A 25,433-nucleotide genomic window follows, 5' to 3' on the forward strand; every position below is an offset into this window, starting at 1 on the left:
ATGACTGTGGTAATTATTCTATGAAGATTTAACCTGTTTGTGTGACAGTCCTGAGTCGACCATTTAAGGCAGGCGTTGACTCATTTAAAATAAACCCACTTAAAATAAATGATTTAAAGTCTGAATTAAAATAGCAGAGGGAGGAGTTCCCAGGAGCCTGTGAACTGCTGGTACAATTATACAACAGTCATTTGATCTCCAGATAAAGAAGGACCTGCAGTGTGTTTCCAGAATTCCCGGTTTTATTGATGTGTGCGTGTTAGACACCAGGATCACTAAAAATACACGATCCGGACCATCCACAGGGTGGGAGCGATCCCGACAGTTACTCTGGGATCACTCACACTGCGGAACTCCACCACTGACCCTGCTGAAGGTTGTAGGCTCAGGGAGTGGGGCCTCCAGGAGTGGACTGTAAGATAGCTGACAAAGATATGCTGAGGTACCAGAGGAATCCTTACTAAGGAACCGTCTGGGGTTTTACCTCTCAGTGTGGGTCTAGCGGTGAATGATTCCTGACTCCCCGAACTGTCTTACATTTAACCCAGATCGGATCAGGATGAATTCAGTTTACAGGAGAATTGGGTCAAATATCACCCACAATCGAGGGAGACAAAAGCAGCCATTAGAGAAGCTCAGAGATCTTTGGAAAAGAAGATGGTGCCCAATTCTGAGAATAATAGCAAATGTCTCTCCAGCTACGTCAGGAGTCAGAAGACCATTAAAGATGCTTTAGGGCCACTGAAAGACAGTTCAGGACAGATTCCCGGGCTATGGCAGAGCTGTTGAATGACTATTTCTCATCAGTCTACACTCCTGTGGATGATGCTCAGATTCCAGCTGTGGGATGTGCTGTCAACAATAACATCATAAATATTAAAATAGAATGGGATGTCACTTTGGATAAAATATGAACTCTCAAGATGCATTGTGCTCCAGGTCCAGATGATATCCACCCCCGGGTGTTTAAAGAGATGGGACGGGTGCTCTGTGAGCCCCTTGCCTGTATCTTCAACAGCTCAATAGAGTCAGGGATTGTCCCCTGAGATTGGAAGGGAGCTCACGTAGTTCCCATTTTCATTAAAGGGGACAAATCAGAGCCGGGGAATGACAGGCCCATCAGTGTGACCTCGATCAGAGGGAAGATGCTTGAAGGGATCCTAAGAGATGCTGTTTATGATCACGGGGAAAGAGAAGGAGCCATTAGAGATACTCAACACGGCTTCTGGGAAAGAAAATGGTGTCTTACAAACTTGCTTGAGTTTTTTGAAGAAGTTGCTGGGTTAGTGGATGAGGGTTATCCGGTTCACATTGTCTATCTCAGGGATGTCAAACTCATTTCCGATGGTGAACCTGACCCGATATCCTGGCACTTGGCCTGGGCCACATTCAGCAAACGTTATTAAACTAGAAATAGATGAAGATGAACTGTATTGGTATTTACTTACATTTAGATTTTATTTACAGCTACTGCTGCTCCCGATACCTGGCACCTCTGAGCTTGAACTATTGCACCAACATTTGGAGTAAATGACTGGGCTGAGGCCTGTCTTGGATAAAAACATGAGGACCACTTGTCATTACAGAACTGTGTGCCCCAAACACTAACCGTGGAAGTGAATTCCACAGACTGCCTACTCCCTATGTAAAGAAGTTTCTCTTGACTACTGCTCTAAAACAGAGAGTGGGGTTAATTGTAGCGACTCACACTGTATAAGGTGGAAAGTGGGGCTCCACAAGGATTGGTTCTGGGACCACTGTTCACAATTCACATCAACGAATTGGACTCGGGAATCGGAAGTACAATTTCAAAATTTACAGATGACACCAGATTGGCGGGGTGGGGTGGAGTTTGGATAATATTGATGAAGATTGCGACCAAATACAAAATACATTAATAAACTTGCAAAATGGGTGTATAATTGGCCGATGAATTTTAATGCAGATGACAGTGAAGTGGAGCATTTTGGTAGCAAGAATTTGGAAATTGTGCCCTGTATCCCCAAGTCCAAGTCATTAATGTATATCAAGGAAAGCAGTGGTCCCAGCACCGACCCCTGGGGAACACCACTGTACACCTCCCTCCATTCCGAAAAACAACCGTTCACCACTACACTCTGTTTCCTGTTATTTAGCCAATTCTGTATCCATGCTGCTACTGCCCCTTTTATTCCATGGGCTTCAATCTTGATGACAAACCCATTATGCGGCACTTTATCTGACGCCTTTTCGAAGTCCATACACACCACATGAACTGCATTGCCCTCATCTACTCTCTGTTGCCTCATCAAAAAACTGTATCAATTTAATTAAACACGATTTGCCTTTAACAAATCCGTGCTGGCTTTCCCTAATCCTTGTCCAATTGACTGCTAATTCTGTCCCGGATTATCGTTGCTCGAACTTTCTCCACTACCGAGGTTAAACTGACTGGTCAGTAGTTGCTGGATTTTTTCTTTCACCCTTTCTTGAACAGGGGTGTAACATTTGCAATTCTCCAGTCCTCTGGCATCACCCCCATATCTAAGGATGTTTGGAGGTTTTTTGCCAGTACCTCTGCAATTTCCACCGTTACTTCCCTCAGCAACCGAGGATGCATCCCATCCGGACCAGATGACGGATCTACTTTAAGTACAGCCAGCCTTTCCAGTACCTCCTGTTTATGAATTTTGAGCCAATCCAGTATCTCTACAACATCTTCCTTTACTGACACTCTGGCAGCGTCTTCTTCCTTGGGAAAGACAGATGCAATGTATTTATTTAGTACCTCCGCCATGCCCACTGCCTCCCACTGCTACCAATTCGTTATAATCTGGGCCAGTGGTGCAATGGATAATGCATTAGGTTCGATTCCTACCTGGCTTGGATTTTTTAATGCAAAATTTTATGGCCTTCAATACCTTTCAAGCTGTCCTACTTGGTGGTGCTGCCTGGCTCCATACCTGGTAAGTGCCTTCTCAGTGCAGCAAGCAGTGCATCAGTGTCATAATCTGAAGGTCCTGAATCCAATCTTCAGAGAAGGCATCAAGGATTACGAAGCTTTTTTTCCATCTCTCACCTCATCTTTCCATCTTTGCTGCACAGCAAAATCAAGAACTTTTGCTTCCTGCAGCGCATCAAAAGATTTGCTGCCCCTTGATCTCTCTGTACCCAAACACACAGTGAAGTTTAGGAAGTCCATGGGCGATGGACTCACTGACAACACTCTTGTTTCTGTATAATTGCACCAGGACAAACGGTGAGTGGAGAATATAATCAACGATCCCGCTACTTCTCACAGGCCAAGTGAGCGCTCCACCAGTTGAGCTAATTCCTCGTTTGCTGTTTGTAAATCGCCCCTCACAGTTCCTGCCTCACACTCGCCTTCAAGCTGCTCCAAGACCAGCAGAGAAATCTTGCCTTGGGTTGCCGCTCCCTGAATATATTAAATACTTTGCTCCAATCGGCGGTATCGAGCATCAGCAAGTGAGGAACAGCAGAACGGGAAGCCACAGTAATCATGAGTGATGCTGAGAAGAGCCCGAGCCTTCGGAAGGAAGACGAGGTCACCGGAAAGCAACAGCCGCCCGAGCTCGAGGAGCAGCGAGAGCCCTGACTGACTGACTGATCGAAGACCATTTTGCCTGAAATTGAGGGCGATTTGAAGTGTTGCTGCTCAAAGGCACTCCCTGCTGGTGAGCAGAGGGAAATGCTCGAGTGAAACAGCCGTGCTCGGGCAGACACAGAAAGCTTTTTGGTTTTGGAAAGGAGAAGAGGTGTCCTGTGCCTGAGTGACAACATGTTAATCTGTGAGCTGCCTGTGAAGTTCAGAGAGTGACCTTGAGGTAATTGCTGCTTATTCCAAAATCACACTCACTCCTTCGAGCCGGAATTGAACCAGCGACCTAAGGATGACTTTATTTTGTTTTATTCACTACAGTCCTCCGCTCTACCAGCTGAGCTATCGAAGGGAAGTGATAAACAGTGCTGTCTTTGGTGATTGTTCACCGTGCGCCTGTTGACACGTTCAGACTCGTGGAGTCCGGTGCTGATCGAAGACTTCTTTTGCCTGAAAGCGAGAGCTGAGTGTTTTGAAGTATTGCTGCTCAAAAGCGCTCCCTGCTGGTGAGCAGAGGCAGAGCAGCCTTGTTTGGGCAGACACAGAAAGTTTTCAGGTTTGAGAAAGGAAAAGAGACGTCCTGTGCCTTCATGGCAACATGTTAATCTGTGAGGTGCCTGTAAAGTTCAGAGAGCGACCTTGAACTAATTGCTGCTTATTGCAAAATCACGCGTTCTCCTTCGAGCAGGAATTGAACAAATGACGGAAGGATGACTTTGTCTTATTTTCCACGACAGTCTTGTCGCTCGACCAGCTGAGGTATCGAAGGGAAGCGGCAAAAATGTTTCACTTTGGTGATTGTTCACCGTGCACCTTTGACACACCCGGACTCGTGGATTCCAGTGCTCATGACTGAGGCTGACTCGGTACCTGCTCATACCGCAGTGCTGTGGGAGTGGGAGCTGCTCCGTGTTCTCCACAGCCTGGGCCAGTGACACAATGAATAATGGGACTGATTATTGATCTGGAGATTGTGGGTTCAAGTTTACGGAGGGTGTAAAGTGGAAGGCCGGGCCTGGAGAGCATTGGAATAGTCGAGTCTGGAGGTAAACAAAGGCACGGATGAGGGTTTCAGCAGCAGAACTTCATTCTGGAAGTTGGGATTTGTTTCTGCTGATGTTAATAACCGCTACAACTGGGCTGAAATTCAATATTCTGGATCGATGTCAAATAAATCAACTTTGTTTCAAACAGAATGGGTCAATTACTTGATGAATTCAAGATAAGAGACTAATTGATGTCCTCATTACCGATTATTTTGCCTTTTCTCCTTTCTCACTGCAGATTATTTCAGTTCTCATACCTTCAATTACTCTCATGGCCAAGTCCCAGCTCCCCGGTCCTTCCCGAGTGCCTCTCCCAGCCTTGGGATCCAGGGAAGGTATCAGTAATGTCCCCGGGATCACTAAACACAAAACCCAGTCTGTGAATCACTTTCAGCTACTGGACTTATCGTGTGTCCCACAGCATCTCCCTCACCTTCGATGTGTGAATAGAGCATCAGGCCTGGGAATCTCGTCTTCAATTTAAATACACTCAGCAAATGTATTTAACAAAATACAAACAAGTAAACACATCACGGCCCAATAATCCAGCACTAAATTCAAAGGAGTAAGTCTGTTATCAAACTCCTTGAGTGGACAGAATAAAGAAACATCCCAACTTGAAGATCCCCTCAAATCCTTTGCAAATTCCTTACAAATCTTGACAATAATCAACAAGTCTAATTGAATGTTGACCTTTATCTCGAGTGGGGTTGGAATACAGAAGTGATGCTTCAGTTGTAATGAACCTTGGTCAGACCCCACCTGGAGAACTGGGCACCGAACCGAGGGAGAGATAAATCGGCCTTAGAAAAGGTACAGTGCAGATTCACCAGAATTATGCCGGGGTTAAAAGGGTTAAATTATGAGGAGAGGTGGCATAAACTTGGTTTTTATTCCCATGAGTTTAGAACATTGAGATGTGACCTCATCGAGGTGTTTAAAATAATAAAGGGATTCAATAAGTTAGATACAGAGAAATGATTTCTTCTGGAGGGGGAATCCAGAACAAGAGAGCACAAGAAATCGGAGCAGGAGTGGGCCATACGGCCCCTCGAGCCTGCTCTGCCATTCAGTCAGAACGTGGCTGATCTTCTACCTTAACTCCACTTTCCTGCCCGATTCCTTGATTCACTTGGTGTCCAAAAATCTCTCGATCTCATTCTTGAATATATTCAATGACTGAGCATCCACAGCCCTCTGGGGTAGAGAATTCCAAAGATTCACCACCCTCTGAGTGAAGAAATTTTTCCTCATCTCAGTCCTAAATGGCCGATCACTTATCCTGAGACTGTGCCCCCTCGTTCTAGACTCTCCAGCCAGGGGAAACTTCCTCTCAGCATCAACCCTGTCAAGCCCTCTAAGAATTTTAGACGTTTCAATGAGATCACCTCTCATTCTTCTAAAATCCAGAGAATATCGGGCCATTCTACTCAATCTCCCCTCATACAACAACCCTCTCATCCCAGGAATCAATCTAGTGAACCTTCGTTGCACCCCTTCGAAGGCAAGTATATCCTTCCTCAGGTAAGGAGACCAAAACTGTACACAGTGCTCCAGGTGTGGTCTCACCAAGGCCCAATATAATTGCAGCAAGACTTCCTCACTCTTATTCTCCAACACACTTGCAATAAAGGCCAACATAATATTTGCTTTCCAAATTGTTTGCTGCACCTGCATATTAACTTTCTGTGATCCATGTACAAGGACACCCAAATCCCTCTGAACACCAACATTTCTTAGACTCTCACTTTTCAAAAAAATATTCTGCTTTTCTATTCTTCCGACCAAAGTGAATAATTTCCACATTTCCCCACATTATACTCCATCTGCCACCTTCTTGATAATCTTAAAATTAGAGCTCGGTCATTTACGAGCAAAATAAGGTGGCAATTTTTCAAACAAAGGTTAGTGGAAATTACAAACTCACTTCTCCGAAAGGCTGTGGATGCTCGGGCTCGATTGAAATTTTCAATATTGAGATTGATAGATTTGTGTTGTGTGAGGGGTGAAAGGGACGTGGAGCAAAGAAGAGCAAATGGAGTTGTGGTACAGATTAGTCCTGATCCAATTGAATGGCGGAGTGGACTTCAGGGGCTAAATGGTTAATTCCAGTTCCTGAAACAAGAAACTGACATCAATCACCTCCAGTCTGATATAAAAAAAACACAGTCACTGACACCAATCTCCTCCTGTTTGATATAAACCAACCCCACAGTCACTGACACCAATCACCTCCACACTGATATAAACCAATCCCACAGTCACTGACACCAATCACCTCCACTCTGATATAAACCAATCCCACAGTCACTGACACCAATCTCCTCCTGTCTGATATAAACCAACCCCACAGTCACTGACACAAATCGCACTGAATGGTGGAACAGGCTCGAGGGGCTGAATGGCCGACTCCTGTTCCTAATGTTCCGATGTCACACTGAAGTTGCGAACATTCCTCTTCACAGTTCTTAATGCTCCCAATCTTGGTGTTGTCAGGAAATGTTGATCTTATGCCCTTGTACCCAAGCCCAGGTCATTGCTCTGTATTGAGAAGAGCAATGGTCCCAACACTGCCCCTGGGGGACACCACTGTTTACATCCCCACAGTCTGAAAAACATCCATTAACCAATACTCTGCCCTTTATCAAACTTCCCATCCACACTGACCCATTCCCTGTAACACCGTGAGCTTTAATCTGATCAACAAGCCTCCTGTCCGGCATCTTATCAAACACTTTTTAACAATCCATCTTCACAACATCCATTGCATTTTATCCCTACACTGTGATATTTCCAACAATAATCCCTGCTGTCTGTCCTGAATTAATCCATTTTATCCCTACACTGTGTTATTTCCAACAATAATCCCTGCTGTCTGTCCTGAATTAATCCATTTTATCCCTACACTGTGTTATTTCCTCCAATATTCCCTGCTGTCTGTCCTGAATTAATCCATTTTATCCCTACACTGTGTTATTTCCTCCAATAATCCCTGCTGTCTGTCCTGAATTAATCCATTTTATCCCTACACTGTTATTTCCTCCAATAATCCCTGCTGTCTGTCCTGAATTAATCCATTTTATCCCTACACTGTTATTTCCTCCAATAATCCCTGCTGTCTGTCCTGAATTAATCCATTTTATCCCTACACTGTGTTATTCCCTCCAATATTCCCTGCTGTCCGTCCTGAATTAATCCATTTTATCCCTACACTGTGTTATTTCCTCCAATAATCCCTGCTGTCTGTCCTGAATTAATCCATTTTATCCCTACACTGTGTTATTCCCTCCAATAATCCCTGCTGTCTGTCCTGAATTAATCCATTTTATCCCTACACTGTGTTATTCCCTCCAATATTCCCTGCTGTCTGTCCTGAATTAATCCATTTTATCCCTACACTGTGTTATTTCCTCCAATAATCCCTGCTGTCTGTCCTGAATTAATCCATTTTATCCCTACACTGTGTTATTCCCTCCAATAATCCCTGCTGTCTGTCCTGAATTAATCCATTTTATCCCTACACTGTTATTTCCTCCAATAATCCCTGCTGTCTGTCCTGAATTAATCCATTTTATCCCGACACTGTGTTATTTCCTCCAATATTCCCTGCTGTCTGTCCTGAATTAATCCATTTTATCCCGACACTGTGTTATTTCCTCCAATATTCCCTGCTGTCTGTCCTGAATTAATCCATTTTATCCCTACACTGTGTTATTTCCTCCAATATTCCCTGCTGTCTGTCCTGAATTAATCCATTTTATCCCTACACTGTGTTATTTCCTCCAATAATCCCTGCTGTCTGTCCTGAATTAATCCATTTTATCCCTACACTGTGTTATTTCCTCCAATATTCCCTGCTGTCTGTCCTGAATTAATCCATTTTATCCCTACACTGTGATATTTCCTCCAATATTCCCTGCTGTCTGTCCTGAATTAATCCATTTTATCCCTACACTGTGTTATTTCCTCCAATAATCCCTGCTGTCTGTCCTGAATTAATCCATTTTATCACTACACTGTGTTATTTCCTCCAATAATCCCTGCTGTCTGTCCTGAATTAATCCATTTTATCCCCACACTGTGTTATTTCCTCCAATAATCCCTGCTGTCTGGCCTGAATGAATCCATTTTATCACTGCACTGTTATTTCCTCCAATAATCCCTGCTGTCTGTCCTGAATTAATCTATTTTATCCCTACACTGTGTTATTTCCTCCAATAATCCCTGCTGTCTGTCCTGAATTAATCAATTTTATCCCTACACTGTGTTATTTCCTCCAATAATCCCTGCTGTCTGTCCTGAATTAATCCATTTTATCCCTACACTGTGTTATTTCCTCCAATATTCCCCGCTGTCTGTCCTGAATTAATCCATTCTATCCCTACACTGTGTTATTTCCTCCAATAATCCCCGCTGTCTGTCCTGAATTAATCCATTTTATCCCTACACTGTGTTATTTCCTACAATAATCCCTGCTGTCTGTCCTGAATTAATCCATTTTATCCCTACACTGTGTTATTCCCTCCAATAATCCCTGCTGTCTGTCCTGAATTAATCCATTTTATCCCTACACTGTGTTATTCCCTCCAATAATCCCTGCTGTCTGTCCTGAATTAATCCATTTTATCCCTACACTGTGTTATTCCCTCCAATAATCCCTGCTGTCTGTCCTGAATTAATCCATTTTATCCCTACACTGTGTTATTTCCACCAATAATCCCTGCTGTCTGTCCTGAATTAATCCATTTTATCCCGACACTGTGTTATTTCCTCCAATAATCCCTGCTGTCTGTCCTGAATTAATCCATTTTATCCCTACACTGGGTTATGTCCTCCAATAATCCCTGCTGTCTGTCCTGAATTAATCCATTTTATCCCGACACTGTGTTATTTCCTCCAATAATCCCTGCTGTCTGTCCTGAATTAATCCATTTTATCCCTACACTGTGTTATTTCCTCCAATAATCCCTGCTGTCTGTCCTGAATTACTCCATTTTATCCCTACACTGTGTTATTTCCTCCAATATTCCCTGCTGTCTGTCCTGAATTAATCCATTTTATCCCTACACTGTGTTATTTCCTCCAATATTCCCTGCTGTCTGTCCTGAATTAATCCATTTTATCACTACACTGTGTTATTTCCTCCAATATTCCCTGCTGTCTGTCCTGAATTAATCCATTTTATCCCTACACTGTGTTATTTCCTCCAATAATCCCTGCTGTCTGTCCTGAATTAATCCATTTTATCACTACACTGTGTTATTTCCTCCAATAATCCCCCCTGTCTGTCCTGAATTAATCCATTTTATCCCTACACTGTGTTATTTCCTCCAATATTCCCTGCTGTCTGTCCTGAATTAATCCATTTTATCCCTACACTGTGTTATTTCCTCCAATAATCCCCGCTGTCTGTCCTGAATTAATCAATTTTATCCCTACACTGTGTTATTTCCTCCAATAATCCCTGCTGTCTGTCCTGAATTAATCCATTTTATCCCCACACTGTGTTATTCCCTCCAATAATCCCTGCTGTCTGTCCTGAATTAATCCATTTTATCCCTACACTGTGTTATTTCCTCCAATATTCACTGCTGTCTGTCCTGAATTAATCCATTTTATCCCTACACTGTGTTATTCCCTCCAATATTCCCTGCTGTCTGTCCTGAATTAATCCATTTTATCCCTACACTGTGTTATTCCCTCCAATAATCCCTGCTGTCTGTCCTGAATTAATCCATTTTATCCCTACACTGTGTTATTTCCTCCAATAATCCCTGCTGTCTGTCCTGAATTAATCCATTTTATCCCTACACTGTGTTATTTCCTCCAATATTCCCTGCTGTCTGTCCTGAATTAATCCATTTTATCCCTACACTGTGTTATTTCCTCCAATATTCCCTGCTGTCTGTCCTGAATTAATCCATTTTATCCCTACACTGTGTTATTCCCTCCAATAATCCCTGCTGTCTGTCCTGAATTAATCCATTTTATCCCTACACTGTGTTATTCCCTCCAATAATCCCTGCTGTCTGTCCTGAATTAATCCATTTTATCCCTACACTGTGTTATTTCCTCCAATAATCCCTGCTGTCTGTCCTGAATTAATCCATTTGATCCCTACACTGGGTTATTTCCTCCAATAATCCCTGCTGTCTGTCCTGAATTAATCCATTTTATCCCTACACTGTGTTATTTCCTCCAATAATCCCTGCCGTCTGTCCTGAATTAATCCATTTGATCCCTACACTGTGTTATTTCCTCCAATAATCCCTGCTGTCTGTCCTGAATTAATCCATTTTATCCCGACACTGTGTTATTTCCTCCAATAATCCCTGCTGTCTGTCCTGAATTAATCCATTTTATCCCTACACTGTGTTATTTCCTCCAATAATCCCTGCTGTCTGTCCTGAATTACTCCATTTTATCCCTACACTGTGTTATTCCCTCCAATAATCCCTGCTGTCTGTCCTGAATTAATCCATTTTATCCCCACACTGTGTTATTTCCTCCAATAATCCCCCCTGTCTGTCCTGAATTAATCCATTTTATCCCTACACTGTGTTATTTCCTCCAATAATCCCCCCTGTCTGTCCTGAATTAATCCATTTTATCCCTACACTGTGTTATTTCCTCCAATATTCCCTGCTGTCTGTCCTGAATTAATCCATTTTATCCCTACACTGTGTTATTTCCTCCAATAATCCCCGCTGTCTGTCCTGAATTAATCCATTTTATCCCTACACTGTGTTATTTCCTCCAATAATCCCTGCTGTCTGTCCTGAATTAATCCATTTTATCCCTACACTGTGTTATTTCCTCCAATATTCCCTGCTGTCTGTCCTGAATTAATCCATTTTATCCCTACACTCTGTTATTTCCTCCAATAATCCCTGCTGTCTGTCCTGAATTAATCCATTTTATCCCTACACTGTGTTATTTCCTCCAATAATCCCTGCTGTCTGTCCTGAATTAATCCATTTTATCCCTACACTGTGATATTCCCTCCAATAATCCCTGCTGTCTATCCTGAATTAATCCATTTTATCCCTACACTGTGTTATTTCCTCCAATAATCCCTGCTGTCTGTCCTGAATTAATCCATTTTATCCCTACACTGTGTTATTCCCTCCAATAATCCCTGCTGTCTGTCCTGAATTAATCCATTTTATCCCTACACTGTGTTATTTCCTCCTATATTCCCTGCTGTCTGTCCTGAATTAATCCATTTTATCCCTACACTGTGTTATTTCCTCCAATAATCCCTGCTGTCTGTCCTGAATTAATCCATTTTATCCCGACACTGTGTTATTTCCTCCAATATTCCCTGCTGTCTGTCCTGAATTAATCCATTTTATCCCTACACTGTGTTATTTCCTCCAATATTCCCTGCTGTCTGTCCTGAATTAATCCATTTTATCCCTACACTGTGTTATTTCCTCCAATAATCCCTGCTGTCTGTCCTGAATTAATCTATTTTATCCCGACACTGTGTTATTTCCTCCAATATTCCCTGCTGTCTGTCCTGAATTAATCCATTTTATACCTACACTGTGTTATTTCCTCCAATAATCCCTGCTGTCTGTCCTGAATTAATCCATTTTATCCCTACACTGTGATATTCCCTCCAATAATCCCTGCTGTCTATCCTGAATTAATCCATTTTATCCCTACACTGTGTTATTTCCTCCAATAATCCCTGCTGTCTGTCCTGAATTAATCCATTTTATCCCTACACTGTGTTATTTCCTCCAATATTCCCTGCTGTCTGTCCTGAATTAATCCATTTTATCCCTACACTGTGTTATTTCCTCCAATATTCCCTGCTGTCTGTCCTGAATTAATCCATTTTATCCCTACACTGTGTTATTCCCTCCAATAATCCCTGCTGTCTGTCCTGAATTAATCCATTTTATCCCTACACTGTGTTATTTCCTCCAATATTCCCTGCTGTCTGTCCTGAATTAATCCATTTTATCCCTACACTGTGTTATTTCCTCCAATAATCCCTGCTGTCTGTCCTGAATTAATCCATTTTATACCTACACTGTGTTATTTCCTCCAATAATCCCTGCTGTCTGTCCTGAATTAATCCATTTTATCCCTACACTGTGTTATTTCCTCCAATAATCCCTGCTGTCTGTCCTGAATTAATCCATTTTATCCCTACACTGTGTTATTTCCTCCAATATTCCCTGCTGTCTGTCCTGAATTAATCCATTTTATCCCTACACTGTGTTATTTCCTCCAATAATCCCTGCTGTCTGTCCTGAATTAATCCATTTTATCCCGACACTGTGTTATTTCCTCCAATATTCCCTGCTGTCTGTCCTGAATTAATCCATTTTATCCCTACACTGTGTTATTTCCTCCAATATTCCCTGCTGTCTGTCCTGAATTAATCCATTTTATCCCTACACTGTGTTATTTCCTCCAATAATCCCTGCTGTCTGTCCTGAATTAATCCATTTTATCCCGACACTGTGTTATTTCCTCCAATATTCCCTGCTGTCTGTCCTGAATTAATCCATTTTATACCTACACTGTGTTATTTCCTCCAATAATCCCTGCTGTCTGTCCTGAATTAATCCATTTTATCCCTACACTGTGATATTCCCTCCAATAATCCCTGCTGTCTATCCTGAATTAATCCATTTTATCCCTACACTGTGTTATTTCCTCCAATAATCCCTGCTGTCTGTCCTGAATTAATCCATTTTATCCCTACACTGTGTTATTTCCTCCAATAATCCCTGCTGTCTGTCCTGAATTAATCCATTTTATCCCTGCACTGTGTTATTCCCTCCAATAATCCCTGCTGTCTGTCCTGAATTAATCCATTTTATCCCTACACTGTGTTATTTCCTCCAATAATCCCTGCTGTCTGTCCTGAATTAATCCATTTTATCCCTACACTGTGTTATTCCCTCCAATAATCCCTGCTGTCTGTCCTGAATTAATCCATTTTATCCCTACACTGTGTTATTTCCTCCAATATTCCCTGCTGTCTGTCCTGAATTAATCCATTTTATCCCTACACTGTGTTATTCCCTCCAATATTCCCTGCTGTCTGTCCTGAATTAATCCATTTTATCCCTACACTGTGTTATTCCCTCCAATAATCCCTGCTGTCTGTCCTGAATTAATCCATTTTATCCCTACACTGTGTTATTTCCTCCAATAATCCCTGCTGTATGTCCTGAATTAATCCATTTTATCCCTACACTGTGTTATTCCCTCCAATAATCCCTGCTGTTTGTCCTGAATTAATCCATTTTATCCCTACACTGTGTTATTTCCTCCAATAATCCCTGCTGTCTGTCCTGAATTAATCCATTTTATCCCTACACTGTGTTATTTCCTCCAATATTCCCTGCTGTCTGTCCTGAATTAATCCATTTTATCCCTACACTGTGTTATTTCCTCCAATATTCCCTGCTGTCTGTCCTGAATTAATCCATTTTATCCCTACACTGTGTTATTTCCTCCAATATTCCCTGCTGTCTGTCCTGAATTAATCCATTTTATCCCTACACTGTGTTATTTCCTCCAATATTCCCTGCTGTCTGTCCTGAATTAATCCATTTTATCCCTACACTGTGTTATTTCCTCCAATAATCCCTGCTGTCTGTCCTGAATTAATCCATTTTATACCTACACTGTGTTATTTCCTCCAATAATCCCTGCTGTCTGTCCTGAATTAATCCATTTTATCCCTACACTGTGTTATTTCCTCCAATATTCCCTGCTGTCTGTCCTGAATTAATCCATTTTATCCCTACACTGTGTTATTTCCTCCAATAATCCCTGCTGTCTGTCCTGAATTAATCCATTTTATACCTACACTGTGTTATTTCCTCCAATAATCCCTGCTGTCTGTCCTGAATTAATCCATTTTATCCCTACACTGTGTTATTTCCTCCAATAATCCCTGCTGTCTGTCCTGAATTAATCCATTTTATCCCCACACTGTGTTATTCCCTCCAATAATCCCTGCTGTCTGTCCTGAATTAATCCATTTTATCCCTACACTGTGTTATTCCCTCCAATATTCCCTGCTGTCTGTCCTGAATTAATCCATTTTATCCCTACACTGTGTTATTCCCTCCAATATTCCCTGCTGTCTGTCCTGAATTAATCCATTTTATCCCTACACTGTGTTATTCCCTCCAATATTCCCTGCTGTCTGTCCTGAATTAATCCATTTTATCCCTACACTGTGTTATTCCCTCCAATATTCCCTGCTGTCTGTCCTGAATTAATCCATTTTATCCCTACACTGTGTTATTCCCTCCAATAATCCCTGCTGTCTGTCCTGAATTAATCCATTTTATCCCTACACTGTGTTATTTCCTCCAATATTCCCTGCTGTCTGTCCTGAATTAATCCATTTTATCCCTACACTGTGTTATTTCCTCCAATATTCCCTGCTGTCTGTCCTGAATTAATCCATTTTATCCCTACACTGTGTTATTCCCTCCAATATTCCCTGCTGTCTGTCCTGAATTAATCCATTTTATCCCTACACTGTGTTATTTCCTCCAATAATCCCTGCTGTCTGTCCTGAATTAATCCATTTTATCCCTACACTGTGTTATTTCCTCCAATAATCCCTGCTGTCTGTCCTGAATTAATCCATTTTATCCCTACACTGTGTTATTTCCTCCAATAATCCCTGCTGTCTGTCCTGAATTAATCCATTTTATCCCTACACTGTGTTATTCCCTCCAATATTCCCTGCTGTCTGTCCTGAATTAATCCATTTTATCCCTACACTGTGTTATTCCCTCCAATATTCCCTGCTGTCTGTCCTGAATTAATCCATTTTATCCCTACACTGTGTTATTCCCTCCAATATTCCCTGCTGTCTGTCCTGAATTAATCCATTTTATCCCTACACTGTGTTATTTCCTCCAATAATCCCTGCTGTCTGTCCTGAATTAATCCATTTTATCCCTACACTGTGTTATTCCCTCCAATATTCCCTGCTGTCTGCCCTGAATTAATCCATTTTATCCCGACACTGTGTTATTCCCTCCAATATTCCCTGCTGTCTGTCCTGAATTAATCCATTTTATCCCTACACTGTGTTATTCCCTCCAATAATCCCTGCTGTCTGTCCTGAATTAATCCATTTTATCCCTACACTGTGTTATTCCCTCCAATAATCCCTGCTGTCTGTCCTGAATTAATCCATTTTATCCCCACACTGTGTTATTTCCTCCAATATTCCCTGCTGTCTGTCCTGAATTAATCCATTTTATCCCTACACTGTGTTATTTCCTCCAATATTCCCTGCTGTCTGTCCTGAATTAATCCATTTTATCCCTACACTGTGTTATTTCCTCCAATAATCCCTGCTGTCTGTCCTGAATTAATCCATTTTATCCCTACACTGTGTTATTTCCTCCAATAATCCCTGCTGTCTGTCCTGAATTAATCCATTTTATCCCCACACTGTGTTATTCCCTCCAATAATCCCTGCTGTCTGTCCTGAATTAATCCATTTTATCCCTACACTGTGTTATTCCCTCCAATATTCCCTGCTGTCTGTCCTGAATTAATCCATTTTATCCCTACACTGTGTTATTCCCTCCAATATTCCCTGCTGTCTGTCCTGAATTAATCCATTTTATCCCTACACTGTGTTATTTCCTCCAATAATCCCTGCTGTCTGTCCTGAATTAATCCATTTTATCCTACACTGTGTTATTTCCTCCAATATTCCCTGCTGTCTGTCCTGAATTAATCCATTTTATCACTACACTGTGTTATTCCCTCCAATAATCCCTGCTGTCTGTCCTGAATTAATCCATTTTATCCCTACACTGTGTTATTCCCTCCAATATTCCCTGCTGTCTGTCCTGAATTAATCCATTTTATCCCTACACTGTGTTATTCCCTCCAATATTCCCTGCTGTCTGTCCTGAATTAATCCATTTTATCCCTACACTGTGTTATTCCCTCCAATAATCCCTGCTGTCTGTCCTGAATTAATCCATTTTATCCCTACACTGTGTTATTTCCTCCAATATTCCCTGCTGTCTGTCCTGAATTAATCCATTTTATCCCTACACTGTGTTATTCCCTCCAATATTCCCTGCTGTCTGCCCTGAATTAATCCATTTTATCCCGACACTGTGTTATTTCCTCCAATATTCCCTGCTGTCTGCCCTGAATTAATCCATTTTATCCCTACACTGTGTTATTCCCTCCAATATTCCCTGCTGTCTGTCCTGAATTAATCCATTTTATCCCTACACTGTGTTATTCCCTCCAATAATCCCTGCTGTCTGTCCTGAATTAATCCATTTTATCCCTACACTGTGTTATTCCCTCCAATATTCCCTGCTGTCTGTCCTGAATTAATCCATTTTATCCCTACACTGTGTTATTTCCTCCAATATTCCCTGCTGTCTGTCCTGAATTAATCCATTTTATCCCTACACTGTGTTATTCCCTCCAATAATCCCTGCTGTCTGCCCTGAATTAATCCATTTTATCCCGACACTGTGTTATTCCCTCCAATATTCCCTGCTGTCTGCCCTGAATTAATCCATTTTATCCCGACACTGTGTTATTCCCTCCAATATTCCCTGCTGTCTGTCCTGAATTAATCCATTTTATCCCTGCACTGTGTTATTTCCTCCAATAATCCCTGCTGTCTGTCCTGAATTAATCCATTTTATCCCTACACTGTGTTATTCCCTCCAATAATCCCTGCTGTCTGTCCTGAATGAATCCATTTTATCCCTACACTGTGTTATTCCCTCCAATATTCCCTGCTGTCTGTCCTGAATTAATCCATTTTATCCCTACACTGTGTTATTCCCTCCAATATTCCCTGCTGTCTGTCCTGAATTAATCCATTTTATCCCTACACTGTGTTATTCCCTCCAATAATCCCTGCTGTCTGTCCTGAATTAATCCATTTTATCCCTACACTGTGTTATTCCCTCCAATAATCCCTGCTGTCTGTCCTGAATTAATCCATTTTATCCCGACACTGTGTTATTCCCTCCAATAATCCCTGCTGTCTGTCCTGAATTAATCCATTTTATCCCTACACTGTGTTATTCCCTCCAATATTCCCTGCTGTCTGTCCTGAATTAATCCATTTTATCCCCACACTGTGTTATTCCCTCCAATAATCCCTGCTGTCTGTCCTGAATTAATCCATTTTATCCCTACACTGTGTTATTCCCTCCAATAATCCCTGCTGTCTGTCCTGAATTAATCCATTTTATCCCTACACTGTGTTATTCCCTCCAATATTCCCTGCTGTCTGTCCTGAATTAATCCATTTTATCCCTACACTGTGTTATTCCCTCCAATAATCCCTGCTGTCTGTCCTGAATTAATCCATTTTATCCCTACACTGTGTTATTTCCTCCAATATTCCCTGCTGTCTGTCCTGAATTAATCCATTTTATCCCTACACTGTGTTATTCCCTCCAATATTCCCTGCTGTCTGTCCTGAATTAATCCATTTTATCCCTACACTGTGTTATTCCCTCCAATATTCCCTGCTGTCTGTCCTGAATTAATCCATTTTATCCCTACACTGTGTTATTCCCTCCAATATTCCCTCCTCTTTGTCCTTTATTAAAGTCCAGTTTTTTCCCTCGAGTTTGACATCAATCAGGTTTAAAATTGATGCAGAGTTTCAGCCAATGAGGGAGATCCGGGCTCAGCCCCGCCCACTCGGTGCCGCAAGTCCCGCCCCTCACCCACCCCAATTGGTTGGAGGACCAACCGCCCGCTCGGTCCTCCAGCCCCTCTCCGCTCTTCCTATTGGTCCGGAGCTCCCGTCAATCACCCGGGCAGTGTGAGCTGAGCATGCGCGGCGGGCGGGGAGTGAGGCCGAGATCGTGTCGGCAACAGGTGAGAGATGGGCGGGGGGAGCGGGTTAATAAACCCCGGGGGAGGGGGCGGGGGCTTCACAAACCCCGAGTGCGGCCCCGGGCCCGAATATCAAACAGTGAACATTCTCCTCTCTCTCTCTACACTCCGGGGGCTCCGGTTTAGATCAGACCCGAAACTCAACACACGGCCCGCGGCCTCCGAGCATGCGCAGTGTCAGCGTCAAACCTCGTGACTCATCGAATCAGGGAGCGTCTGTAAATGAAGGAGAAATGGGGATCGGTCAGGGAGCGTCTGTAAATGCAGGAGAAATGGTGATCGGTCAGGGAGCGTCTGTAAATGAAGGAGAAATGGTGATCGGTCAGGGAGCGTCTGTAAATGAAGGAGAAATGGTGATCGGTCAGGGAGCGTCTGTAAATGCAGGAGAAATGGTGATCGGTCAGGGAGCGTCTGTAAATGCAGGAGAAATGGTGATCGGTCAGGGAGCGTCTGTAAATGAAGGAGAAATGGTGATCTCCATATCTTCAGTCATCCAGGGAGCTCTCGCTTTGGATGCTGTTACTTTCCTCCTCATGGGAATCTGTCTACTCTGTTCCCAAACCCACTCCTCCTTGAAGGCCTCCCACTGTTCAATTACTGTTCTGCCTGCCAATTTTTGATTCCAATCCACCAGGACAAGATCCCTTTTTAACTCACTGGAATTAGCCCTCCTCCAGTTCAGAATTTTCACATTTGACTGTCCCCTGTCCTTTTCCATAACTGTTCCAAACCTAATGAGATTATGATCACTGCTGCCCCACTGAAACATGCTCCACCTGCCCCACTTCATTCTCCACACCGAGCGCACTGCTGTACTCACATTCACTCTCTCACACTCATTCTCACACTCCCTCTCTCACTTTCTCACACTCACTCTCTCTCTCTCACCCTTTCACTCATGGTTTCGGGCCACTGAAAGATGATGCGATGGGTTTGGATTTCAGCACAGGGAGGAGGGAGAGTGTGTGGGATGGGGATTTTCAGCTTTGAGGAATGAGAGAGGAAATAATGTTCCATAGAAAGTAGAGCTATCTGATCTGAATTTCTATCCTGTACTTACAGTGATAACTTTTATAAACTCCTTTTACAGGGGAGGATTTACAGAGGGAAACTCAAACCAAAGATCACGTCAAGATCTGACAGAGTCTCTCGATTCATCAGGACCTGAATATCATCGGCCTTTGAATGTGGAAGGAGAAATGTTTGTCTGTTCTGTCTGTGGGAGAAGATTTCAAACATCAGTGTGAGTGGGAAAGCACCGAGACACACACACCCGAGTGAGAGTGTTCCAGTGCACTGACTGTGGAAAGAGCTTTAACCAGTTTCACAGCCAGAAAAAACACCGCACCGTCCACAGCGGGGAGACACCGTACACGTGTTCTGTGTGTGGACGAGGCTTCAACTGATTGTCCAACATGGAGAAACACAAGGACACCCGGACCACGGAGAAACCGTGGAAATGTGGGGACTGTGGGAAGGGATTCAATTACCCTTCAGAGCTGGAAACTCATCGACGCCGTCACACTGGGGAGAGGCCGTTCACCTGCTCCATGTGTGGGAAGGGATTCGCTCAGTCATCCGGCCTCCTGACACACCAGCGAGTTCACACTGGGGAGAGACCTTTTAAATGTTCTGACTGTGAGAAGAGGTTTAACTGCAAAAGGAATCTGCTGGAACACCAACGTACCCACACTGGGGAGAGGCCATTCTCCTGCTCCGTGTGTGGGAAGGGATTCGCTCAGTCATCCAACCTGCTGACACACCAGCGAGTTCACACTGATGAGAGACCTTTTAAATGTTCTGACTGTGAGAAGAGCTTTAAAAGCAAAATTGAACTGCTGAAACACCAACGCACTCACACTGGGGAGAGGCCGTTCACCTGCTCCGTGTGTGTGAAGGGATTCACTCGGTCATCACACTTTCTGTCACACCAGCGAGTTCACACTGGGAAGAGGCCGTTCACTTGCTCAGTGTGTGGGAAGGGATTCGCTCATTCATCCACCTTGCTGACACACCAGCGAGTTCACAATGGGGAGAGGCCGTTCTCCTGCTCCATGTGTGGGAAGGGATTTACTCAGTCATCCAACCTGCTGACACACCAGCGAGTTCACACTGATGAGAGACCTTTTAAATGTTCTGACTGTGAGAAGAGCTTTAAAAGCAAAATTGAACTGCTGAAACACCAACGCACTCACACTGGGGAGAGGCCGTTCTCCTGCTCCGTGTGTGGGAAGGGATTCACTCAGTCATCCACCCTGCTGAAACACCACCGAGTTCACACTGAGTGACCATTAAATGTTCTGACTGTGGGAAGAGATTTAAAATCAGAAACGAACTGCTGAGACATCGACGCACTCACACTGGGGAGAGACTGTTCACCTGCTCCGTGTGTGGGAAGAGATTCACTCGATCATCCCACCTTCTGAAACATTAACTTGTTGACACTATTGAGTGACCTTTTCATGCAGTGACTGTGAGAAGAGCTTAAAAGTAGAAATGAACTGCTGACACATCAACGCATGCCCATTGGTTGAGAGACTGTTCACCTGCTCCGTGTGTGGGAAGGGATTCACTCAGTCATCACACGTGCTGAGACACCAGTGAGTTCACGAAATGAGCAGGTCCAACGAGCCGGTCTGTAACACAGGCCAATGACTCAGTGCAGCTCGTTACCCAGTCACTGGGCTCCGTTATAGCCTCTCCTGTCAGTAACACACAAAGAGAAATTGTAAATCTGAAACAGAAAGAGATAATGTATAACACTTCATATCAACCACCAGTTTTTCCCTCTTTCCGGCTTTTAAAACAATCTGTTTCACAGTTTGTCAAACCCGAAACAGCCTCTGGGATTTGCTGATTGAGAATTTCAGTGGAAATTGGGACCGTCATTAAGTATCGGAACAAAAATACCCGCTGAGGTTTCGGGATTGTTACTGGTTTATTTATATCAGTGAGTGACCAATTTTAAACTAGGTGAGGGTCTAATCCAAAGGTAAGAGCCTGGGATAGACAAGAGATTCTTCAATGTATCAAGTTAAATTACACTGATTCCACCAACACTGGACATCACATCCCTCAAACATTGTTACCTGTTACTGTATAAAACTGGTGAGGGTGGAAATGGGAAATAACTGCAAAAAACTTCATTGTATCAAAGTTAATTCTGATCATTATTATTACACAAACATTCTACAGCCGGTCCCTTAAAAAGGACCCAATATCAAACCAGTCCCCAGTCCTTGGGCCTGTGCCTATGTTGTGATTTTCACCCGCTTCTGACTGACTTGGTATCAGACGCACTCCCGTCAACAGTAAACGGATGGAGCCGGATCCATAAGAGAAAAATGAGGACCGACCTCCGCGGTTCTCCCAGAGTGCGGGAGGTGGAGTAACAGCAGCAGACAGAGAGATCTCTCTAAACCAGCCGCTGCCGCCGGAGAGAAGCGAGTCCCGTTCCGAGCCGTGTCTGTCAGGCGCCCGCTGACCCTCTCTTCACTGAAGGGGACCGATTCAGCACCAACTCACACACCCACCATTGGATCATTGAATCACCTTCAACACCTGAATTACATCACCACTTAATCCTCTATACACGAGGAAATACAAACCTTGTCCACGCAACCTGTCCTCATAATTTAAACATTTTAGCCCCGGTATCATTCTGGTCTTTCTGCGCTGCACCTCCTGCAAGGCCAATATATCCTTCCTGAGGTCTGGTGCCCAGGACTGAATGCCGTACTCTAAATGTCGCCTTAGCAGAGTTTATAGAATTCTAACATAACTTCCACCCTTTTGAATTCCAGTTCCCTTGAGATAAAGGCCGATATTCCATTAGCCATTTTCATTATTTTTTGCACCTGTCTGCCAACTCTTCCTGATTTCCCGAAGTATCTCTGCTCACCCACAGTTCCTGGCTTCTCACCATTTTGAAAATACTCTGATTTATCTTGCTTCGGGCCAAAGTGGATGGTCTCACATTTCCCCAGATTGAAACTTTGTACACTCTGGGGCTCTTTTGTATCGAAAATAGAAGTCCTGATATGGGACTTTAAGATTATGCAAGGGTTTGATAGGTCAGATGTCGATAAGGTGTTTGTACTTTTGGGAGTGGGGACGTCAGAACTTAGGGCCATGAATATAATAGTCATCAATCAATCCAATCTGGCATTCAAGAGAAACATATTTATCCAGAGAGGCGTTAGAATGTGCAGCTCGCCACCACAAGGAGTAGTTAATGCGAATCGCATGGATGCATTTACGGTGAAGCTGGATAAACACATGGAGGAGAAAGGAATATTCAGGTTTGCTCATCGGGTTAGATGAAGAGGGGTTGGAGGAGGCTCGTCTGCAGCATAGTTGGGCCGAATTGCCTGTTTCTGTGATGTACATTCTATGTAATTCTATGTAAGCTCCATCTGACACAGTTTTACCACCTCACTGAATCTATCAATTTCCCTTTATAACTTTATGCTCCCATCTACACTGCTCACTGCGCCTCCTAACTTGGTGTCGTCAACAAACCTGGATATACCGCTCTCTATTCCTTTATCTGCCTCATTTATACAGATCCCTGGGGGACACCACTAATCAAATCCTGTCAATTTGAGTACATACCCATTAACCCTACTCTCTGTCTCCTACCTCCAAACCAACTCCCTCCCCATGTCAATGGGTTGCTATAAATTCCACGTGCTCTCATTTCTGTTCACAGTCTCTGATGCTAAACCTTAACGAGTGCCTCTGGAAGTCAATATACACATAACACCCATAGACACTCCATCATTTACCACGTTAGTTACATCTTCAAAAAGTTCAACTAGTTTTGTTAGACTTGACTTACACTTTACAAATCCATGCTGACTCTCTCTGATCAATTCATGTTTATCCAAGTGCTCAGTCATTCTTTCCCTAATAACAGATTCTGGTAACTTCCCCACAACAGACGTCAGACTAATAGGTCTATAATTTCCTGTTTTATCTCTCCTACCCTTCATATAAAACGGAATGACATTGGCAATTTTTTCAATCCATGGAACAATTCCTGAATCAAGAGAGTTTTGAACGATCATGACTAAAGCATGTACAATTTCCTCACCTATTCCCCTTCGTCCCCTGGGATGGTAAACATCAGGTCCTGGAGATTTGTCTATCTTCAGTCTAATTGTTTACTCCAATACCATTATTTTACTTACACTGAATCCCCTTGATTTATTTTCAGTTTTCCTCGTGTCTCTGGTATATTGTCCTCATGCTTTTCTGTGAGTATCAGCAACTCTGCCATTTCCTGATTTTCAATTACAATATCACCTCCATCTGTCTTTAAGGGCCCACATTACTCTTAGTCACCCTTCTTTCTCTTAATGTACGTGTGAAAACCTTGAAAGTTGTCCTTAATTTCACTCACAAGTTTTTCTCGTTTTCCCTCTTTGCACCTTTTACGATTTTTTTAGTTTCAGCACCAAAATAAACAACACTTCACTGTGAAATTTGCTCAATTCGTTCTTCAGTGTCAGAGCGAGAATTGTCCATCCCGAATTTATTTAAAGTAACAAACAGAAGCACAAATATTCATTCGTGTATCAAAGCACTGATGGACACAGAAAGATAAACACAGCCTGAAACGCAGTCAGTATCGGGATTCACAGGGAAACGGGCAAGCGAAAGAGACAAAGATCAAACAGTCTGAACCCCCAACAGAATGTGACGTGTAGCTGATAGATATTAATGAGAGGAGGTGGGAAACGCTCCCATGAATTGGCTCCATGGCTTCGTTGGTTAAAGCACCTGTCTCGTAAACAGGAGATTCTGGGTTCAACTCCCAGCGGTGCCTTTGTGTAATTCATGGTGTTTAGTGAATTTGAGAAGCACACAAGTGCTGTGTTTTGTTCAGGATCCAACACGGAACTGATCAGGAGGTCTCTTCAAAAATGCCTTTTCATGATACAGTCAGCCCTCTCATGGAATGTGTCCGTGATACGTTCTTGTTTCTGGGCTCGTTAAGGTCGGGGTATAATTCTTGATTCGAGGTTCATACCCTGGAGAAGCCCTTATTTGGAACTAGACTTTTGATCCTTGAACTGCGGTTCAGACTTTTGCAAAGAGAGAAAAGAAGTCCCCAAATCACTCCACCTGAATCTCACGCGGTCTCGGAAGAAGTTCAGTTCAAACAATCAGGACTTTAAAGGCACCTCAATGACCTGCACTTTCATTGAACGAGCTTTGCTTCCAATTGCATTCGACCTTGAAACCGCTCTGGGCTTTCATCTCACTGAAGCAGATTGTGGCCGCTCTGTATCTGTGAGCATGTCGGTGACGAGGTTAGCTCTGATATTAGTCGCTTTCAATTTTTAAGATCTCACCAAGCTCAGGGAAAAGAAACCGGGAATCGAATTGTCCCTGTAAGTGATGAATTGAAGGGATTGGTGCTCCAAGCAGATCTGGAAAATGTGCAGTGCGGTTGCTCAGGAATTCCAAATCCACCCTCTCACCACTCGGCGATCATATTAACTGAGCTTTACTCTGGCCCAGTGTCACCGCGCTGAAATCGAGTATTTCTCCGGCATGTTTCTCTTAACTTCACAGTTGCTGGTTTAAGAGTGAAGACCGGCTCGTTGGATTTTCACTCCTGCAAGTTTCAACCATTCATTTTGCAAAAGTGAACTGATAGTAGACAGCTGTTATATGGGCTCCTGCAGTCTCAAGGTTTAGCTCATGGAATTACACATTTAGCGTAGGGCTTTTCCGCTTGTCTCGGTGGTGTGAAAGTTTGATGATTCGAGTCCTTATTATATTTTTCCTCAGGATTCATCGCCTCAAAGTTCCAGGGTTTCAATGTGTGTTTTGTCTGCAAGAAAATGTACCGTGATCATTGCCGGCTGAGCAGGGCTGAT

General features: G+C 43.1%; 1 non-coding gene and 1 pseudogene across 1 annotated transcript; one reads left to right on the forward strand and one right to left on the reverse strand.

Moving 5' to 3' along the window:
* On the forward strand, window positions 1-24,029 carry LOC137319301 (zinc finger protein 132-like; annotated as a pseudogene).
* Window positions 3,857-3,950, reverse strand: trnay-gua (transfer RNA tyrosine (anticodon GUA)). The gene is made up of 2 exons: window positions 3,914-3,950; window positions 3,857-3,892 (listed from the first exon to the last, which is right to left on the reverse strand). It is a non-coding gene; the product is annotated as a tRNA-Tyr (tRNA).
* Window positions 24,030-25,433: the final 1,404 nt, after the last annotated feature.

Source organism: Heptranchias perlo, unplaced genomic scaffold, assembly GCF_035084215.1.
Source record: "Heptranchias perlo isolate sHepPer1 unplaced genomic scaffold, sHepPer1.hap1 HAP1_SCAFFOLD_808, whole genome shotgun sequence".
NCBI classification, from domain to species: Eukaryota; Metazoa; Chordata; class Chondrichthyes; order Hexanchiformes; family Hexanchidae; genus Heptranchias; species Heptranchias perlo.